Source organism: Sphaeramia orbicularis, chromosome 6 (assembly GCF_902148855.1).
Source record: "Sphaeramia orbicularis chromosome 6, fSphaOr1.1, whole genome shotgun sequence".
Taxonomy (NCBI): Eukaryota; Metazoa; Chordata; class Actinopteri; order Kurtiformes; family Apogonidae; genus Sphaeramia; species Sphaeramia orbicularis.
The window spans coordinates 2090576-2103451 of record NC_043962.1 but is presented as its reverse complement, the minus strand read 5'-3'; the positions used below and the strand labels follow the sequence as shown (position 1 = coordinate 2103451).

General features: G+C 41.6%; 1 pseudogene; it reads left to right on the top strand.

Moving 5' to 3' along the window:
• Window positions 1-12575, top strand: part of LOC115421684 (CCR4-NOT transcription complex subunit 1-like) — a 969367-nt pseudogene extending 956792 nt beyond the window's left edge.
• The last annotated feature ends 301 nt before the right edge of the window (window positions 12576-12876 follow it).

Below are 12876 nucleotides of genomic sequence, written 5' to 3'. Positions count from 1 at the left end.
TTTCCCTAACAGTAAGGAAGTTTGAAGAAGCACTAAACTTAAAATTGGATTAATTTGGTATATTATCTAGTCATGCTTAATGTTTCCATCTATGATATGAATTGATGACCAAATGATGCTGACAAGCAGTTAAAAAGCACTGTTTTGTTTTTTTTTTAAGGTCCTTTTGACCTCTGACAAGGCAGCTGCAAATTTCTCTGATCGCTCCCTGCTGAAGAACCTGGGCCACTGGCTGGGCATGATTACACTGGCCAAAAACAAGCCTATCCTTTATACAGTAAGACTGAGCACTGCACAGAGTTGTTCAACCACTGCTGCTCCATTATGTGGTGTTTGTCATTCAGTAGTTTTCCTCTTTTCCCAGGATTTGGAGTCAAGTCTCTGCTACTGGAAGCTTATGTCAAAGGCCAGCAGGAGCTGCTCTATGTGGTTCCATTTGTGGCTAAAGTTTTGGAGTACAGTTTGCGTAGTATGGTAGAAGCATGAGTGAAATACAGATTTGGTTATCTCTAAAACTGACCTCATCCTACAGAGTTGCATAAAAAGTCACATTGACTTAATTATTTTAAGCAAAATATTGCATTCTAGTGATGCTGCAGGTTTTCAGACCTCAAAACCCCTGGACAATGGCCATTATGAATGTTCTTGCTGAGCTGCATCAGGAACATGATCTCAAGGTAATGCAAACCACTCTGACTTTAAACGAAGCATTAATATGCACTGGACTGATTATGTAACGGTAATCAGTTCCTGTCACCCAGGAATAATCGTAACACAAAATGTCAAAACTACACAGTTGAACTGGAAAATGAAGTTACAAAGTCTAAATAAAACTATTTTCAACATTTTTCTTTAATTTTATTACAGCTGAACTTAAAGTTTGAGATTGAGGTTCTGTGTAAGAACTTGTCACTGGACATCAATGATCTTAAGCCAGGAAACCTGCTGAAGGACAAAGAGAATCTAAAGAGCCTGGAGGAGCAGCTGTCGGCACCAAAGAAAGAGACAAAGCCACCTGAGGAGATGCTTCCTGTTTCTACCACAGGTGGATGCTTGATTTTTGCCTCAGTTTATGAACTCTCCAACAGCCTACACTTTGTGATGGCTTGATGTGCTTTAGCTGTGTCCCGCTACTTAGGTGAAGCATTGGACAGATTCTCCTTTCTAACCTTTAAAAATTGACCAGCTAAACATCGACTCCGTATGATTCCAAGTTCATATTGATTGCATTCATTTTTGACACTTGAGTAAAAAAAATGTGGAATGCTGTGCTGTTACATTTGGTCATTTTGATTTTATTCCTATTTCTATGTGTATGTCAGGTCTGTGTTTGCTTTATGATTTTTTTTAAGCCTATTTATATGTGCTGAAAAGCTTTGTCTTTTGTTGCCTTTTATTGTTTGCATTATCTTGTGTGGATGTTCTTTTGTCTCTTGTGATTTAATCAAATAGCTTTTGTGACCAACAGGAGACTTTGTTCCATTTGCAGCTCCACCATCGACCCCAGCTGCCAACCACCACAACTTGCACAACCACTGGGCCTCCTACGCCACAGTTCAGCTACCATGACATCATGTGTACGCTTTGGCAGGCCTGGCTCCTCACATCAACATAATGTCAATGTAAGTATCATTTACCTGTAAACATTACACTGACTTGAGGTAAATCAGTGCTCATTTCAAAGTCATATTGTTGAGAAGCCCTACTTCTTTAATGTTTTACACTTGCACGCAAAGCAAGATGGTTGGAAATAAATGTAAATACAAGGGTTATTTGCATATACAGTGTGACATGCTACTAATTTTAGCTGTACTAAAGTGAGCTATATCCTTCCATATAGAGGCAAAAAACTGATTTGTATTGTTTTGATAGTTTTTCTGTCCAGATGCCCTCACACTTCTGTCTTTCCCCTTTAGATCCCTCTGCTACAAGCCATCCACAGCTGAAGCAGTGCGTACGGCAGTCTGTGGAGCGAGCCGTCCAGGAGTTGGTGCATCCTGTGGTCGATCGCTCTATCAAAATTGCCATGACAACCTGTGAGCAGATCATCAGGAAGGACTTTGCCCTGGATTCCGAGGAGTCACGCATGCGTGTGGCTGCCCAACACATGATGAGAACCTGACTGCAGGAATGGCCATGATAACCTGCCGCGAGCCCCTGCTCATGAGCATCGCCTCCAACCTGAAGAACAGCTTTGCTGCTGCACTTAGGGTAAGTCCAGACCTCTGTCACCAAACGGCACTCAGAAGCAAATGACCATATGAAGCTGCATTCATTTCCTACACTGCTATCTTCCTCTGTCTTTAATCAACAACTTGTGCCGCTCCACACGCCTTTTAAATTAATTTGTTAATTCCTTCAGGCACCTACACCTCAACAGAGGGAAATGATGGAGGAAGCTGCAGCCAGGATTGCCCAAGACAACTGTGAATTGGCATGCTGCTTTATTCAGAAAACAGCTGTGGAGAAGGCTGGCCCTGAAATGGACAAGAGACTCGCCACGGTGAGGCTACTTAAATCAACAAGCATACAACTCTGCGTGGTTCCAATGGACTAGCAAACCTACAGTTGTACTTTTTACTTACATTCAGCCAGAATATTTAAAGAGATGACATGTTGAACATATTTATTCATGTTTTTGCTCATTTGCGGCTCATGCATTTGATGCATTTACCATACTGTGTATTCCCTATGTACCTTCTTTGGAAATTAAAAAGGCATTCAGTTGCATGTAAGAATTGAACTTTCTTCTTGCAGGAGTTTGAGCTGCGGAAGCATGCACGCCAAGAAGGTCGCCGTTACTGTGATCCTGTTGTTCTGACCTACCAGGCTGAGCGCATGCCGGAGCAGATCAGGACTCAAGGTGATAGAACCGCACACCTTAGAATATGTAAATATATGGTACCTGTGTACATATAGTGCACTGACTTTATTCACCCCACTTTCCAAAGTGTTAAGTCCACTAGTTGAACCTGAATTGTCTGACCCACTTGAAACTAGAACAGCAGATCAGAACAAGTCTGTTAGCAAACACAAGCTCATCCTTTTTCTCTAATCTGCAAAGACACTTAATGTATTTCTGAGCGACAAGAAAATACCATAATCCATTGAATGCTTACATTTGTTCATCTACTTAAGCCAATGGGAATCAAAACACTGACTCAGACTGAATTTTAGAGCAGTTTGTATGTATAATACAAAAGTTGAAGTTATTAGTAGATACTTATAATAACCTATACTTGCATCTGGTTTCAAAAACGAGCCATATTCCTAAACTATAATCTCAGTTCCTGCAGTTGGTAGATTTTTATTGTTTCACCAGCTGTGACTTGAACCCACCAGGGTGTTTCCATGGTGAATCTGTGCTCTTTTCTCTTGTGTGTTCACACTTCAGAGGCAGTTTTCACCATTAACAAAATCTTTGACACAGGTGGGTGGAGTGGACCCCAAGCAGCTGGCTGTCTACGAGGAGTTTGCCAGGAACGTTCCAGGGTTTCTTACCCAGTAATGATCTCTCTCAACCCACTGGCTCTTGGCTCAGCCCATGAAGGTATGTTAAATGTTTCACCCTCATGAAGAATTTTTGGCTCATTTGACTGTAATCACATGAGCCTACAGTGCCCCGATCACGAACTGTGATAAGTGTTTAGCATTTTATTGTGTTTCATGACTGGATCAGTTTGCATGTGCCAAGACCTACGTTCATATCACACCTCACTCTGCAATTTAGATTTTATTTATTTATTTTTGGACAACTTTTTATTTATAAGCATTTTAATTTTACAAAAGAACAAGAAAGTGAGGTCTAGGGATGACAATTATAACATAAACATGTATACAACATCAGCTGTTTTTAATTAATACTGTCACCGTTTGTAAAGACTGTCCATTTCCTCCAGCACCTTTTTCCCTCCTCCTCCTGGAGCTGCAGGGTGAAAGTCATGCGTTCCATCAGTCTAATGTTTTCTAAAGCTGAAATGAAAAGGTCCATTGTGGGTGGTTCCTTCTGTAGCCAACATTTGTTAAGGCTTTTTTAGCTGATGTCAACAAAATTTTTAGAAGGTAAACATCATCTGAATCCAGTTCATGTGGGAAGATATTTGATTATTTTTATTCATGTGAGAATTTTAATATTTCAACTAAAATATTCGAACAGTACTCCTCTCCCCAGTGTGTGTCAGAAAAATATTTTGCAGATAGTGGTTATAGTCACCAGTTCACCCCAGCATTGCCTTCACCCATAAGTGGCTGGGATAGGCTCCAGCGACCCCCGTGACCCTAGTGAGGATAAAGCAGGTTCAGAAAATGAATGATTATAGTCAGACGATAATCTCATTTTGTGTTCCTCTGTTAACAGCAACAGGCATGGGCTACAGATGATGTGGCTCAGATTTATGATAAGTGCATGGCAGACTTGGAGCAGCATCTTCATGCCATCCCACCAGCACTTGCAATGAACCCCCTGACTCAGGCACTGCGCAGTTTACTGGAGGCTGTGGCCCTGGCAAGAAACTCCAGGGATGGCATTGCTGCGCTGGGCCTGCTGCAGAAGGCAAGACTTAACTTTATTTGTGGTTTTATGCCAACAGCATATTGGCAAACATTGTATTGGAAATTAAATCCTTGTGAAAGGACAACTTCAGGACTAACATGCTTTAACAATTTAGGCTGTTGAAGGTCTTCTGGATGCTACCAGTGGGCAGATGCTGACCTGCTGCTGCGCTACAGGGAGTGCCATCTGCTGGTGCTTAAAGCCCTGCAGGACGGACGCGCTTATGGACCACAGTGGTGCAACAAGCAGATCACCAGGTGAGGCAGGACGCAGTGGTGTTTACCATGACCTGATAGTACTTTTCATAAGCTTCCTTTACTTCTCTATACATATAATCCCATGAAAATCTAAAATCTTCATTATTTCTGTTTACAGGTGTCTAATTGAGTGCCGTGATGAGTACAAATACAACGTAGAAGCAGTGGAGCTTCTGCTCAGGAACCATCTTGTGAACATGCAGCAGTATGATTTACACCTGGCACAGGTAAAGTCAGTTTTATGAAATAACAGACCCTTCTAAAGCGTCCTCAGACTGGTCAAACAGTGGATCTAATGTCATTTGTCTTTTTGGTGTCAGTCAATGGAGAACGGACTGCACTACATGGCAGTGGCCTTTGCCATGCAGTTGGTGAAGCTGCTGCTGGTGGACGAGCGCAGCGTCAGTCATGTGACCGAGGCTGACCTCTTCCACACTATTGAGACGTTAATGAGGACCTGTGCACACTCCAGAGCTAATGCACCTGAGGGGTAAACAATAGTGTTTTGTTTTCACCTTTTTGAGGCCTTTACCTTTAAACTATCAGTCCTTAAAGCTTAAAAAAAAAAAGAGAGAATAACTGCGAATAATTTAATATTATAACAAATTTGTGTAAATGTTAATCCACTGTGGTCTACATAGTGTTTTAACTGACACTGCTCTCTTCCTTTCCCTTTAGCCTTCCCCAGCTGATGGATGTTGTTCGCTCCAACTATGAAGCTATGATTGATCGGGCCACGGTTGGACCCAACTTCATGATGCACTCTGGGATTTCACAGGCTTCAGAATACGATGATCCTCCAGGCTGAGGGAGAAGGCCGAGTATCTCCTAGGGAGTGGGTTAACCTGTATCACTCAGCTGCTGCTGGCAGAGACAGCACCAAAGCCTTCTCTCTGCATTCGTGGCCAGGTACACAGTCATTGACCAAACGTACTAGTACATGTTCTGGAATGGATTTCTTCAGTCTTGTACCTCACGTTTATCTTTCCTGTCCTTGTATTTGTCCAGATGCACCAGCAGGGCATCCTGAAGACCGATGACCTCATCACAAGGTTCTTCCGGCTGTGCACAGAAATGTGTGTAGAGATCAGCTACCGTGCTCAGGCCGAACAACAGCACAACCCAGCAGCCACTGCAGCGATCATCCGAGCCAAGTGTTACCATAACCTGGACGCCTTTGTTCGGCTCATAGCTCTGCTGGTCAAACACTCTGGAGAGGCCACGAAACACAGTTACAAAAATCAACCTCCTCAACAAGGTAAATATGCATCAGATGTGTAGACTGGTAACAGCTGCAGGCAGATTCAGAAAATGATTTTTGGTATCAGGTTTAAAAACCCAAATGAAGAGCCACAATTCTCCACATAAACCACTCGTCTGGGTTTAATAATGTCAGTGTGTTCCCTGTGATTCTAGATCATAACAGCTACAGTGGTAGATTTTATGAATAATTGTGACTCAGATACTGATGTGAAGCTCTTGGTCCAATTGTCATCATGCGTCTCACTCGGCCTCCAGGTGCTGGGTATCGTCGTTGGGTGTGTTGATTCAGGACCATGATGTCCGCCAGACGGAATTCCAACAGCTGCCATACCACCCGCATTTTCATCATGCTGCTGTTGGAGCTCAACGCCCCTGAACATGTGCTGGAGACCATCAACTTCCAGACACTCACTGCCTTCTGGTACAGAGAACATCACTATTACTTCAATGAGTTCACTCCATGAAACGTGTGGGGGTGGGGGGAGGGGGGGCGTGGATAGATCATTTAAAGGCTTAAAACCAAAAACTGTTTGCTGTTTTTCTTTTATTGTTGAGCTAAAACCTGGTCACACATTCATCTCAGAGACTTTGCTGTCCCTGCCGGTGTCAGAGTTCACCTTTTATTCTTGTCATCTGCAGTAACACCTTCCACATCCTGAGGCCCACCAAAGCCCCCGGGTTCGTCTACGCCTGGCTGGAGCTCATCTCCCACCGCATCTTCATCGCAAGGATGCTGGCGCACACAACCCCAGCAGAAGGTATAAAACTACCATAGTATCCTGTTCAAGCCATGATCTGTCTGTGTTCTTGACTCTTGAGTTTATTTTGCTGTGATCTTCCAGGGTTGGCCCATGTATGCTCAGCTGCTGATCGATCTCTTCAAGTACCTGGCCCCGTTCCTAAGGAATGTAGAGCTCAACAAACCTATGCAAATCCTCTACAAGGTGCGTGGTTCTTTATTACACTATACACTCGAATAATTGAATTCATACAGGTTGTCTGAATGTTTATTTTAAAGAGATGAGTGATGTTAAGGGGAATGTGGTCAGTTTTCTCAGCTCAGTCACATAAGAACTAGACCCCAGAGGAATGCCTCCTGAAGTTTTGGGTGGCAGATGTTCATAATTTCTTCATTGCTCATCGACTCTCGGGGAAATTAACTAAAGAATGTCTGACTCAGTAGCTGTTCAGTAGATCTGTCATTTGGTATACTCAGTACATTTGTGCTTCACGTGCAAATGTTTCCTGTCTAATGCACAGGTGTCAAACATGCGGCCCGGGGGCCAGATCTGGCCCACCACAAGGGTCCAGTCCATCCATTGGGATGAATTTGTGAAATGCAAAAATTACCTAAGATATTAATAATCCTTTTAGTTCAGGTTCCACATTCAGACCAACTCAATCTCAAGTAGACAGGACCAGTCAAGTACTATCAAAATAACACATAAATAATGACAACTCCAATGTTTCTCTTTGTAAATGTAAATATTTTCATGTATTTACACTAAAAGTATAATATCACAAAAAATGTGAATAACCTGAACAAATACGAACAACCTAAAATGTGTTGAGACAAAAGTACAAATTTAAAGAACATTCTGGTTATTAAATGTTTTGTGTTTGTAGATCCACTGCGATCTGTACGTTATAATGTACATGTTAATGATAAACTGAGGCAGAATATCGTTAAAATTACTTATTTTTTCAGTTTGTTAATGTTATTCACATCTTTTGAAAGGATAGTGTGTAGATGTAAACCTTTTCATTATGTAATTTTACTTTTTTCACTCTAAAACATGGAGAAAAGTTTGAAGTTGACATTATTTTATATTATGTTATTATTTTACTGGTTTGGCCCACTTTAAATCAAATTTAGCTGAATGTGGAATAGAACTAAAATGAGTTTGACACCCCCGGTCTAATGGGTTCTTTTCTCTCCTCTCTTTTGTTCCCTCTGGGTTTGTTTTCCATGGTTGGCTGTTTTTAGGGCACTTTGCGAGTGCTCCTGGTCCTGCTGCATGACTTCCCAGAGTTCCTGTGCGACTACCATTACGGCTTCTGTGATGTCATCCCGCCGAACTGCATTCAGCTCCGCAACCTCATCCTCAGTGCCTTCCCACGGAACATGAGGCTCCCTGACCCTTTCACACCCAATCTGAAGGTGGATATTCTGATATGAGACACTGAGTGGGCGTTAGTGTAGTCCAGTAAATGTATTTTCGATCTATTACTAAAAACTGGCTTAATTATAGCCTGTGTTTTAAAGTATCAGAAGACTTTTTTTTTTTTTTTTTTAAATTGTAGAAAACTCACATGTCCTTTTTATCCCGTCGCATCCCCTCCGCTGCTGTAGGTGGACATGCTGAGTGAGATCAACATCGCACCCCGTATCCTCACCAACTTCACAGGCGTCATGCCCTCCCAGTTCAAGAAGGATTTGGATTCATATCTGAAGACCCGCTCACCGGTCACTTTCCTGTCTGAGCTGCGCAGCAACCTGCAGGTACGAGTAGAGCTGTGTATTGGCAAGAATGTGGTGGTACGATACAAATCACGATAGTAGGATCACGATACAATATATTGCGATATGTCGTGATACTGTTAAAAAGGCAATTTTTTGTTTCTTTTTTTTAAAATGATTATTTCCTTGAAGAATTGAATTACAGCAGAAATCTGCACAAATACTAAACACATTATTATTTGATCCCAACAGGATCTAATGTTCTATCACAAATGTTCCCGTGTTTAAACTGAAATTCTGTTTCACAGACATTACAGTTTAAGATCCTGTTCAAATGTTCATATTCTATTAGTTCAGAACTAACATCAGAACAGGATTTTTTTTTTTTTTTTAATACAGTACTTTTTAATATCGATATAGTATTGTAAAATGAAATATCACGATGTATTGCAGAACCGATATTTCTTACACCCCTAGGTACGAGTGCCGCCCAGGGGCTTCAAATGATCACTGTTTGCTGCTAAGATTTCTTGGAATAATTTTCCTAACGTCTTCATCTCCCAGGTGTCTAATGAGCCAGGAAACCGCTACAACATCCAGCTGATCAATGCTCTGGTGTTGTACGTGGGCACACAGGCCATCGCTCACATCCACAACAAGGGCAGCACCCCCTCCATGAGCACCATCACCCACTCTGCACACATGGACATCTTCCAGAACCTGGCAGTGGACCTGGACACTGAGGGTAAGGCAGCAGCTCAGCTCTGTGTCAGACCCACTGTGCTGGTGGATTCATTACCTCCGCCAAGGAGGTTATGTTTTTGCCAGGGTTTGTTTGTCTGTCCGTTAGTGTGCAACATAACTCAAAAAGTTATGGACAGATTTGGATGAAATTTTCAGGGTTTGTTGGAAATGGGATAAGGAAGAAATGATTAAATTTTGGTGGTGATTGGGGGGGGGCCCACGGGGGGGGCACTGATCAGCCTTGGCGGAGGTCTGCGCTCTCCGAGTGCTTCTAGTTTAGATTCTAGATTTTTTTTTTTTCTTTTTCTTAAATTTAAACACTAATGCACAGGTGTCAAACATATGGCCCGTGGGCCAAAACCAGCCACCAAAGGGTCCAATCTGGTCCATGGGATGAATTTGTGAAAATCAAAAATTACACTGAGATGGTGTTAAAATCTTTTTAGTTCACACTCCACATACAGACCAATATGATCTAAAGTGGATCAGACCACCTAGATACAATTATAACAACCTAGAAATAAATATATATTATATATTTGACTTTCCTACTTGGTGGATCAATTAAGTATATCTGTTGAAGGGCTCATATTTATGTAAACCCACTTTTCTTAGTCTGTGGTTCATTTCTTTGTGTATTTGGACTCTAATAGTTCAGAGAGTTTGAATTTGAACCCTCCAGCTGCTGCTAAACTATCTATATTCTATCTATTTATATCTAATTATATTATATCTAATTATATTATATCTATTATATCTAACTATATTCTAACTATTAGATTCATTTGGGCAAAAATCCAGTGGATTTCTCCAGCCTGTTTGAATTCCTTCTTAATTAGTTATGTTTTATAACTCGTTCCGTCTCCACATTTGCTCATATCAGGTCCAGACTTCAGACCAACATTTCTCAGTATTTCTCCATAATTGTTTGTCGTCATCAGCGGTTGTAGTCCAGACTGTAAATATGTCCAGACTTGGAGCCCATTACCTCAAATGTTCAGTTGTCGGTGAAACGGGACAGAGCAGCACAGCCAATAATCTGGAGGGGGCGGGGCCTGAAGTCTCCTGTGCATTTAAAGGGCCAGCGCTCCAAACCACCTTTCTGGTGTCATTACTCAGAAATAGGGTTGAAGATGGACCTGTGGAGTTGAATGAATGAAGAATTCAGAGCATTTACAGTTTATGGAGACCACAGGGAAATGTGGGAAAATGAAAAATAACATTTAAAAAAGCAAAATATCACCGCTTTAGTGACGACTCGAAAATAAAATTTCATAAAAATGTTGACTGTTACAAACTATCCTTTCACTCAAAATGTGAATAATCTGAACAAATATGAACATAAAATGTCTTAAGAGAAGTATAATTGTACCAGTATTCTGCCTGTTACTAAATGTGTATTTGCAGATCTATGTGTAAATGATAAACTGAGGTAGAATATTGTTAAAATTGCACTTATTTTTCTTTATTAAATTTCCGGTTGTTGGTGTTCTCCATATTTTTAAGGAAACTTTATGGGTGTAAACACTTTCATAATGTAATTTAACTTTTTTCAGTTATTTTTCTGGTCCGGCCCCTTTCAGATCGTATTGGACTGAATGTTACCCCTGAACTAACACACACACACACACACACACACACACACGTCTAATGTCAGAGCCCAGTGTCATCTATTAACAGTGAAAATGTACAAAACGAGTGACCAGTGCATCTTGTACGTCTCCACCCAGACGGTCCAGTTCTCCAGTGCTTGTTCTGACATTTTTCCGCTCTGGCGTTTTCAGGGCGTTACCTGTTCCTGAATGCGATCGCCAATCCTTCGCTACCCCAACAGCCACACCCACTACTTCAGCTGCACCATGCTTTACCTGTTCGCTGAGGCCAATACTGAAGCCATCCAGGAGCAGATCACCAGGTGAGTCCAGTCCCAGTCCACGAGGTTCTGTTCTGAAGGTGTCTGCTGTTGGTTTACAGCATGTCCGTCTGTGCAGGGTTCTGTTGGAGAGGCTGATCGTGAACCGGCCCCACCCCTGGGGTCTCCTCATCACCTTCATCGAGCTCATCAAGAACCCGGCCTTCAAGTTCTGGAGCCACGACTTTGTGCACTGTGCCCCTGAGATTGAAAAGTGAGTGTCTGTCGAATGCAAGATGTTTGAGCTGTTAATGCTCAGTCCTGGGGTCATATCCAGATAACGAGCACTTTGGTCCGAAATTAAATAAACGGCCACGTGGAAAAATACGTCCATTACATTAGTTTTATAAACCAGTCGTCTCACTTTGATTAGAATTCAATGATACTTTGTGAATATGCATCAATATTTTTGACTCTTGTTGCATCTTTTAGGTGACTTTTTTGCTTTTCTGTCTTTTTTCAAACGTCTTTAATCAAATTTTTTTATATAGCGCTAAATCATAACAAAAGTTACACTTTACATTTAGAGCTGGAATAAACCAGACTCTAAAACCAATTTACAGAAACCAACAGAATCCTTCAGGAGCAAAGACAATAAATGGATATAACAAATAACGCAATTGTTTTTTTGTTTGTTTTTTTTGTAATTAGTCGACTATGTGAAAAATTAGTCATTAGAAAATAAATCATTAGTGGCAGCACTACAGACATGTGATCAGGCACCTTTGTGGGCAGCACTTGAAGTTCAATAAATGTTAAGAGTAGTACGTGTATTAATAATTTCAATTATCTGGTATTTCAGTTGTATTCCACAGTCAACATGCTGTTAAAAAAAATCAGCCTTAACCTCCTGAGACCCAGGATAAGGAACATTTTTTGCTTTTTTTTTACATTAAACAGTTGTCTTGATTGGAAACTGCATAATGCAACAGTTTTTTCAGTTTTAAAGTTATCTTATTTATTTACTTCTTCAGTGGAATGTCCTTTTGGAATGGACAGCATTTTGAAGTCAAACGGTCCAACTTCTGTCCCCGACAGAAAACACAAATGCATTGCAGAGTCTCAGGAGGTGAAATATCAGCCTCAAAAATCCACTGTCGATATTGGCCATCAGCTGATCAAATTTTAAAACACTGACCCATATCTGTCGACCTCTAGTCACCCCTCTGAATCAGATGTTAACATGTCGTTGTCCCCCCCCCCAGGCTGTTCCAGTCCGTGGCCCAGTGCTGCATGGGACAGAAGCAGGCCCAGCAGGTGATGGAAGGCACCGGTGCCAGCTAGCCTGTGCACCCCCCAGCCTGTAGCCCTTTGGGAGAGATGCAGCGGCCTTGACCTAACTCCCCCCACCACCACCACCACCACACACACACAAAACAAACACACCTCCTCTTTACTGTTGGCACTGGATAAACTGGCAACCACAGTCTTTTGAGTTGTGGACGATTGGACTACTGCTCACCAATCCGAAGAGAGTTGGACTTTTGTTTTTTTTTTTTCCCTTTTTTGGGGGGGCTGATTGAGAGAAAAGTGGATTTTTGGACATGTTGTTTAATATACTTTTGATGCTTGATGTAAATATGGAAAAAGGAGAACAGGAGAGTAGAGAGCATTGCACATGTCGACTCAAATGTATCCTGACATGTAAAGACAGCAGCATATTTTCACTCACTACCAAAGTCCTTGG